Source organism: Phyllostomus discolor, chromosome 7 (assembly GCF_004126475.2).
Source record: "Phyllostomus discolor isolate MPI-MPIP mPhyDis1 chromosome 7, mPhyDis1.pri.v3, whole genome shotgun sequence".
Lineage (NCBI taxonomy): Eukaryota > Metazoa > Chordata > Mammalia > Chiroptera > Phyllostomidae > Phyllostomus > Phyllostomus discolor.
This window is the reverse complement of record NC_040909.2, coordinates 67,345,922-67,355,328: the sequence shown is the minus strand read 5'-3', so window position 1 is coordinate 67,355,328 and position 9,407 is coordinate 67,345,922.

Here is a 9,407-nt window from a genome sequence, read left to right as displayed (position 1 = left end):
TCTCCAATAAGAGGCCTGAGGCACAGAGAGGTTACCCAACCTGCTCTAAGTGACAGAGCTGCTGGGTGGTGGATGGGACTTCAGCCCTGGTACTTGGCTCTAAGCCCAAACTCTCAGTTACTATCCTCAGAGTGTAGGGCTTAGGAATCTGATTGTTAACAAATTCCCAGGAGGTCTGTATGCACACTAAAGTGAAGTACTTAGACTTTGAAGAATTTTTTATCTCAGAACCATTTGTATTGTTTTGGATTAAGAAACAGCTGATCCATTTACTTCACATCACACTGAAAGGAATTCAGTTTCTTCTGAAGTCATTAGGAAAAAAAGTTAGTTAGAGATTCTTGGCTGCAGGCAAGTCAGTGAAAGTGAGACTAGCCTAATAGTCAGGCTCCTCCCTTCTTTCCCTTTTTTGAAATACATTTTCACAATGCCACTTCTAAAACACTGAGCTTGGGCTGTTCTCTCCGAAGTTCAGGAGGGGCAGATGGGTGTCTGCACAGGGTCTAGAAGCCCACCCAGAGGCCCTCCCTCTCTCTGTGGACTCTGAAACAACTTTGGAAACAACATCTAGAAAGCCAGGGATGGTTGAGGAGTGGAGGCCAATATTGTCCAAGGACACCCTGGCTCTGATTCCTAACTCCTACTTGTAAAGGCTAACCTGGTGCTGTTCACAAGCTTGTCCTGATGTGATTATGCCCACTTGCTCAAATAGTGATTGCAAAGCTCTCTTTTACAGATTTTATTTATTTATTTTTGAAGAGGGAAGGGAGGGGGGAGAGAGAGAGAGAAATATCAATGTGCGGTTGCTGGGGTCATGGCCTGCAACCCAGGCATGTACCCTGACTGGGAATTGAACCTGCGACACTTTGGTTTGCAGCCTGCACTCAATCCACTGAGCTACACCAGCCAGGGCTGATTGCACAGCTTTGTAGAGTATAGGAGACCCTTCTGCGTGGCATGGGCACAGACAGGACCCACGCCCATGGATATGTTCTCCCATGGGGAATCAGGCCTGCACTATACCTAGACTGCTATGAGACTTGCTTTTGCTAAAACTCCCTCACCCTGAATTGAGGCAGCAAATGTTTACTGCATATCTCTAAAGTAACTTCCTAAAATCTATGCTAGACCTTCCAAGGATGAGTGTAACCAGTTCAACCACTTTTCCCTTTGCATTTGCAAATATCCTTCTTCTGTGATGTGATTAGTGGCATCGTCTCCTTTGTTTTCTGTAAAAGGTAACCACCTAAAGTGAACCTGTGTGTAGTAAATGAGGACCATCATATAATGTGCTGAGAAACCTAATAAAGACCTGTTAAGGCAAGGGTGGAGGCTTTTTCTCCACTTGAGAGAAAAGCCACCTGTCCCTTTTCCTCCACAGGACTCAGTAGTCCATGTGAATTTCTCATGCCTCATCCACAATGTGGCGGATCCCACAAGCCAGGGTCTGCATCAGTAGAGTTGCTGTGTTCAAGGACAAGCTTAGGGGTCCACTGACCTATTGGCACAATTTTAGGCCTTATTTACACCACGTGAAAAGAGTTGGGCTCCAGGGGCAACTCAAATACATTACAATGTGGATGTTGAAACACTAAGCACCTGCCCAACCACCTTTGGCCAAGTGGGGCCCCTGATGGAGCACATCAGACAGCTTCCAGCAATGGAAATGCTGGCCTTCCCAGCCCAAGACGGTGAACCACAATAAAGACCCTTCCTACCAGCCACCGTCATCCAGTGCCTGATTTTGAAGCTGCAGTGCTGAACACAAGATTGGGGTGCTAGTGGGTGGGTGTCAAAGAAAGAGACCTAGACAACTTGGTCCTTCTGTTGGGGCTGGAGAATAGGGCCTAAGGGCCACTGTTGAGGGAAGGCTATGTGATCACAGGGCATGGCTTGATAGAGCCTGCTTGTCAGCATAGCCACCAACAATACCACCTCTGGTGTATCCTGAGCCCTCTGAGGCAGTCACCAGTCAGATTTCATTGAAATATGATGATAAAGTCAGTCATATTTCACTTTCCCATTTTGCAAATAAGGAAACTGAGGCTTAAAGCTTGTTTGAGACTAAGTAGCTAGGAAGAGTCAGTGCTCTGGTTCTGAGATATCTGAACCTAGGCATTCTCTCCCTTCCGAGTCAGTGACTGGTGCCTGAGAGCAAATATCCCTGGGCATATTATAAGAGCCTATGGTTTTCCTGTCTGCAGAGGTTCAAGTCTGCGTTTCCTGGAGAGCTGCCCCACTCAGTCTCATCTCAGCCTCCTGATGATGCACCAGCTGGGAATTCTCTCAATCATGCCTCTACCTCAAGACCTGATCTGACTGACCCAATTCACGTGGGGAGTGAAGGACTTGAGAAGAAAAGAAAACATGAACATGAAAGAAATCAGAAGCTTTCTCCAGAACTAAAGGCTTTTATAAGAGGGGGGTAATCCTGTGATTTTTGGAAGCTTTTAACAAATTAGAGTATTAGAAGACTGGGGTATGAAAGAGTGATGGGTATGTTGTAGAGGAATGAAATCTGTGGGCTTTCTGAATACCAAATCTCTGCTAAGTCAAGGAAGTAACGTTGGAGCCTCCTGTTGGAAAACACAGCTATTTCCCTGCAATCTCAACTTAAACCACAGCTCCCCAGGGAGCCTTCTTAGACCCTAACCAGGCTGGCACCTCTTACATCATCTGCAGGTCCTCTGCACTTGACCTTTGGGCCTCAGGTTACACTTGTAATTTTTTTGTTCAGCATCTGTCTCTCCCATTTGACTATGAACTTCATAAGGCCAGAGGTTTGGGTCTGCCATGTTCGCCACTTGTATTACTTGGGCATCTTTTGGTTGAAAGGAACAGAAGATGATTCCAAGCTGGATTATGCAAAATGGGACTTTTTCTGCCCAAGTTTAGAGTTGGCTTCAGATTGGAATCCAGACAAGTATGGATTCAATGAGTCATCCTAGTTTGATCTCTCTGCTGCTCTTGGTTCCATTTTGATTTCCTCCTTGTGCTGGTTTTATTTTCACACTCCTCATGATGCCAAGGGGGCTGCCACAACTCTTATAGCTAAGATGCTTTCAGGAAGCAGTAAGCACCTCTCCCTGGACCAAAGCAAAATTCTCAAGGTTAACTCTTATTGGCTTGGCTTGAGTAATGGGCCCATCCCTGAACCAGTCATTGTAGCCCAGGAAGCATGGTGCCTCCTGATTAGCCAGTGCAGCCCACATGGACCACTGTCCACCCATAAACCATTCCCTTTGTCTTCCTTGCTAACAAGGAGTCAAACAGGTTGGCAAGATGCTCAGGGAAGGTGAGCCTTCCTCATTCCAGAAAACCATTCCTGGTAATCCTGTCCACTTTTGTTGATGATTGGTTTAAAAGTGTGCACTGGCCCATTTCTGACAAATAAGACATAACACAAAGTGTGCTGGAAGTTTCTGGGAGAAATTTTTCTGCCTGACAAGTCAGATATTTATGGGGAACTAGTTCGTTGCCAGTCTCCTCTTGTTTTTGTATATTGTAATGGATGGGATATTTGGAGCTGCAGCAGCATCTTGTATCCAGGGGTTGAGAAATTGGTAATATACTGGAGATGGCAGAGTAGAAAAAAATGTCTGTCCCTGGCTTCTGTGCTATTTCACTTCTACTGGCCTAATCCTGTAACTTTTATTTTTTGGAAGGACTGTCCAGTTTTCCTACATGTACAGAGTACCAGGGAAGCCCTTTCCAACAACTGGTGTGGAAGTGTGAAAGCCCAGCTCCTTTGCTTTGAATTGGGAAAAATCCTGAGGCATATTTTCCACTCCAGAGCTCCCTGCAGGACTAGGCAAAGGCTTGAACTTTACTGGAAACGAACTTCTGCTTCATGTCTTTTTCCCTGTCCTGCTTCCCCCACCCCCACCAGATGACCCTGGGAGCATTTCCTTAATCAATTACTTGCATATAAATTATTGGCTCCTTCTGGGGGACCTGTCATATCACCAGAGTTTGTAAATCACAGCTGCTCTGTAAATATTTGTCTGAGTGATTGAATACAGAATGGATGAACAAGCTGGGGAAATCACTGGCAGGCAGAATCTGAACAGGTTAATATACTAATTACAGGTTGTCTACCTTTTTCCTTTTGCCTTCTTGAAACAGGTTAGCCCCTTGGGGAATTTCCCCAAAGCTTTAGAAGCAGACAGGGTGTCTTCTCACTAGGCTCATACACTTCCTAATTGGGCAGGCCATTAGAAGCTGAGGTCATCTCCCCCAGGGAAAGAGGAGAGTCCTTATCACTCAGGATGAGGGGCCCTGAGGTGAGGATGAAATCTACCTGGACACTTGTAGTGTCTGTCATTATTGGAGTGGCTGGAGGGAATGACCATTCTGGAATGAATCAACTAAACCTTTAACCTAAACTCCAGTTTAATTCACACTTCCCCCCTTCATTAGCTAGTGTAAGAGACAAATGAGGCAGAAGGGAGAAATAACATTTTGATTTTATGGCATTTTTATTCCAAATGACTTGCTGAGTCAAACCCACTCTCTTTTCATGAAGTACATGACAGGACGGCTTTTGTTTTTCTCATGACTTTAGTTGAGCTCAACTCCTAGGAAAAATTTAAATCAGGAATACCAACTAAACAGTTTACCTCTTGCTATATCAACAGACATGGTTTTGACTAGGTCATCTCATAAATGAGTCTCTGTTGGTAGAATTTTGAAGCATCCTAGGGTCTTAGAAATCATCTAGCCCCATTCCCTTATTTTGTACTTGGGAAGACGAAGAACCCAGAGATGGCTAATAACCTGCCCAGGTTCACACAGCCAGTGAACATCAACAGATACCAAAAGACAGAGATGGCAATATATTTACCTTTTTTCAAGTCCACTGTTCTTTTCTGCAAGGAAGCCTAAAGAGAAGTAATATAGTTGCCATGGCTGCAGAGCAAATTGCTCCAAAACCTAGTGGCATAAAACAACCACTTATTATGCTCATGGATTCTGTGAGTTGGGAATTTCATTGAGCACAATGAGAATGGCTTCTTTCCACTCCACACTGTCTGCAGAGTTGGAGATGGGCTCATCTGTAGCCTCATTTATTTGCATTAGTACAGGTTGATGCTGTCTGTCTGCTGAAACCTTAGCTGGAATTGTTAGCTAAAATATCCACATGTGGCCTCTCCATGTGGTCTAGGCTTCCTCACACCATGGCGGACTGGGTTCCAGAGGGGAGAGTTGGGAGAGGGAGAGAGAGAGAGAGAAAGAGAGAGAGAGAGGGGGGCATTAGTGGAAACCATGTTGCCTTTTATGGACCTTAAGTCTCACAGCATCACCTCTACAACATTTTGTTGGTCAAAGCAGTTAGAAAATCTATTTTATTTCAAGAGAAGAGAATGTAGACCCCACATCTCAATGGAGTAATGTCAATTACCTTGTGAGAAAGCCTGTTGAATGGGGTATACAGACATATTGGTGCAGCCATCTATGGAAAATGCACTCTGCTATAATAGGATTAGGGCTCGTACACACTAAATTTTGATGAATTGTTTATTTAGTATTCCTCTTTTCTACTAGATTATAATTTCCTAAAGGGCAAGGTATGTGTCTGTCTTGTTTGGTGGTATTGTAACAGGGTGCAGCCAGGGGAGTGGGCACACATGGAGATTTGTAATGGGGTCCAGAACTCAGGGTGTCCAGGAAATATTATTAAAAAATGTACATATAGGATGTTCTCACCCCCACAAGTCTGAGTTGGAGGATGGGACACATGGAGCAGGGTCATTAGAGTTGTTTTGAATAGCAACAGTTTTGCAGATAACCTCTAGAATGGTCATTTAGCATACTTATAATATTTAACTGGTTTCATAGATATGTTAAACAGCTCTGGCCATGCTTTGAGCCAGGGGGATGGGAGTAACTTCAACCCATGATGTAACTAGGAAGCAACCCCCCCTGGGTACAGCACCTGTGTAAAAGCTTGTAGATGATTGTCTCCGTGCCATGGGGCCATGCCTGCCAGGACTTACAGCAGCCCAGTAAAACTGGAAGAATATGGGAATGCTGGCAGGTGTAATGGATTGTGGGAGGAGTCGGAAATGGGGCTGCGGAGGAAGGTTGGCGCTGGGATTTAAACCCAGGTGTGGCAGCCATGCGGGCTTTTTGGGACCATGCAACTTTGACAAAAGTTGGGACCATGTAGCTTTAGGGTGTACCCTTTTTTCCAGGTGGCATAGGAAAAAGGAGAGACTTTGCCTGGAAGAAAAGAGGTGAAAGGATTCTTGCTGGTGGGCCATGAGAAGGTGCCATGTGGTTTTGGATAAACTGGAGAACATGGTGGCGACACAGCTGATGGTGCCAGAACTGAGGAGCTGCCTGAACCGTGGACTTCTACTTCTTTTCCTGAGATATGGTACCCTGAACTGGGCAAAGGGAAGAAGGAAAGACTGTGTGTTTGTGGGTATTCTAAAGGATTTCATCATTTTTATTGAAGACACTAAGTTATTACTTTAAGTCTGTATAACTTTTTAAATAAATAATCCCTTTCCTTTTCACCAATCTCTGGCATTGAGAGACATCTTTCCCTGGCAGCAGGCAAGGTGAACCTAGTACAGTGCGGACAGGGGGCCCGGAGCAGAAGGGAGGGTCCATTCAGTAATAGTGTATCATTCACAGCCCCCCCACCAACCTGTGTCTGTTCTGTAATAGTATATCTCAGTGTACAGCATAGCTGCAGCTGACTCAGGGCAAGAACATAACACATTTTTGCTTGGAAAATAATTGTCAAGAAGAAAGTCTTTATTGATTAAAAATATACTTATATATTTACCTTCTCCTCTTGTGACCTTTCCTTTTCATCAAGAACTTGAATACTATTACCATCTTCCTTAGAGAGTCCTTCCTTCCTTGATTCATTCATTTACTCATTTATTCATCTTTGGGGGCACGTGGAAGAAGTACCATATTTTTTGGACTATAAAATGCACCCCCCCCCAAATTTGGGAGGAATAATGGTTGTCAATGCTGCTGTTGAATTCTGTTTACATTTACATTGATGAAATATTATGCTATTTATGTTATTAAATATTTTACCAAATTTTTGCTTCAAAAATTTTTTTCCTCTTATGGTCCAAAAAATAACTTAGCTTAGTGTTGGGAGTATCAGAGGAGTTATTCTGGAGGGAGTGATAGATATAAATGGAAATACAGAGGATGGGCAAGAGAAAGCTAAGTGAAGAGGCAGGAAGAAGGGCATTTTAGGCAGAGGAAGTAGCCAATGCAAAATTGCACACAAGCAATTCAATGTGGCAAGCATGTAGAGTATGAGAGAAGAATGATGAAATACCTTTGTGAATACCTCCCGTGAATCTGGAGGGCAACTAGGCTTGGTTTGTCAACAGGCCTTCCATGCCACTTCAAGGAGCCTGACTTATTCCTAAGAGCAGTGGAAAACCACTAAAGAAGCAACCCAATCAGATTTGTGTTTAGGATGTGTCTGACTGTAGAGTGGATGATGGATTGGAGTGAGACAAGGTGGGAGGTTGGAAGCCAGTTGGGACATTGTTGGCCTAAATCCTAATACAAGATAATGGGGGCCAGGATTGCTGTAGAAGGCAGTGGGGATGGCAAGAATTGGGTGAATATTTTCAAGGAGAACTGATTGATTGAATGGATGTGGGGGTGAGAGAGGGTCTGTGCCAATTCTCAGTCTGTGGTTGGGTGATGGTACCAAGCCCTAAATCAGGGAACCCTGGGAAAGGAATAAACTTGGGGTGGGACTGTGAGGAGTTAGTTCAGTTTTTTGGACATATTGAGTATAGGATACCAGGGGGACACCCAAGTAGAGATTCCAGGAGGCAGTTAGATTCATGAAACCAAAACTTAGCAAAATAGTCTGGGCTGTGTGTCTGGACTGGGGCCTGAGATAGAGAGATGGGAACATGGAGAAGGCAGGTTTCAAGAGGGAGGCTGTCAACAGTGCCCAATCATCTGAGCAGTCAAGGAAGAGAAAAAGCAACATTGTCCATATGATTGCACATAAGAAAAGTCATTGGTATCTTTCACAAGCACAGTTCCTTGAGAGATATAGGAAGAAAGCAGAGAGTTGAGGGATAAAGATGAGGTGAGATGGATGGATGGATGGATGGATGGATGGATGGATGGATGACATTCCAGTAAAGTCTTTATATGCCAATTTCCAGCTCTGGTAATTCTGGAAACACCAGGATGTATGTGCAAAGTAAACTCCCAAAGAAGACCAGCCAGAGAGGGATCATTCCTACCCAGCACTTTCTGTCTCAGAAGATAACCAATGTGTAGGCTGTCAGCATCTCTCCCTAGCAACCAGCATTTGTATTTAAGTTCCTGGGGGAAGGGTGCTGTCATTTTGCAGGCTACCAATACAGCTCTGAGAGCATATAATTTTTTTTTTTTGTCTGCGCAATACCCACCTATCATCATTTGGCTATTAGCATCCCTATTTGGGTAGAACTGACCACTTATCCCTGGTTGCAGGGGTGGCTCATGTCCTAAGCCCAGCCAATATTTCTTGGAAACTGTGTGGAAAGGGCAGCACTCTTCCAGCAGGGTAGCTGCTGTGTGGAGGCAGCCTGCCAGCATGGAGGAGAGCAAATCCAAAGACAGAGAAAAACAGTCTTATGACGATTCTTGAACTCCTGGATTTAGCAATGCCTGAAGCCACTTAATCCCTGGGATTTCCAGTTACCTGAGTCAATAAATTCCCCATTTTTGCCTGTCAGAAGGGGCTATGTGAGTTCTAGTGCTGAATTAGTGGTTTCAGCAGGACCAAACTACTGAGATCTGGGACCCAGGTCTGGGCTTGGTGGAGGAAGTTTACTTGAGTTCCTTTCAGGCACTTCATAGAACATCTTATCTGACACATGCTTGTGCATGAGAATTCCCTCCTTTTTTCAGTCACTCTTTTTCATTGTTTCTGATTGTATACCTACATTATTATAAACCTGTCCTCTCAAATGGTGTTGTTCAGAAACAGCACCTAAGGTGCAGAATGCTGTGTTGGAGGCCCTCTTTCACCCCCAGAGGCAATGCACGTGTATTTTTAACAATAGTCTCTTAGAACCCAAGTTGGGAGGTGGGGCATTTATAGGGATACCATCAGTGTGTGGTGTCTATGCTTCTGGGGGCTTGATGATGGTTAGTGCCACATTCCAGACCCCTGCCCCCTGGCCCCACCACCCCAACCATGTCAGCAGGGCAAACTCTAGTTCATTTGTGCACAATACGAATTAATCACAACAGGGAGACTTCTGGCCACTGGGTCACATTTTGCTGTGTTAGCAATAAATATCCCTTCATCCAGTCAACACAGCCTGGGAGAAAAAAGAGGTCCAGAAGCCTCTGGAAGTGATAAGGGGCCTCCCTGGTAATAAAGTGATGCATTTCTTTTTCTTCCCACCTCC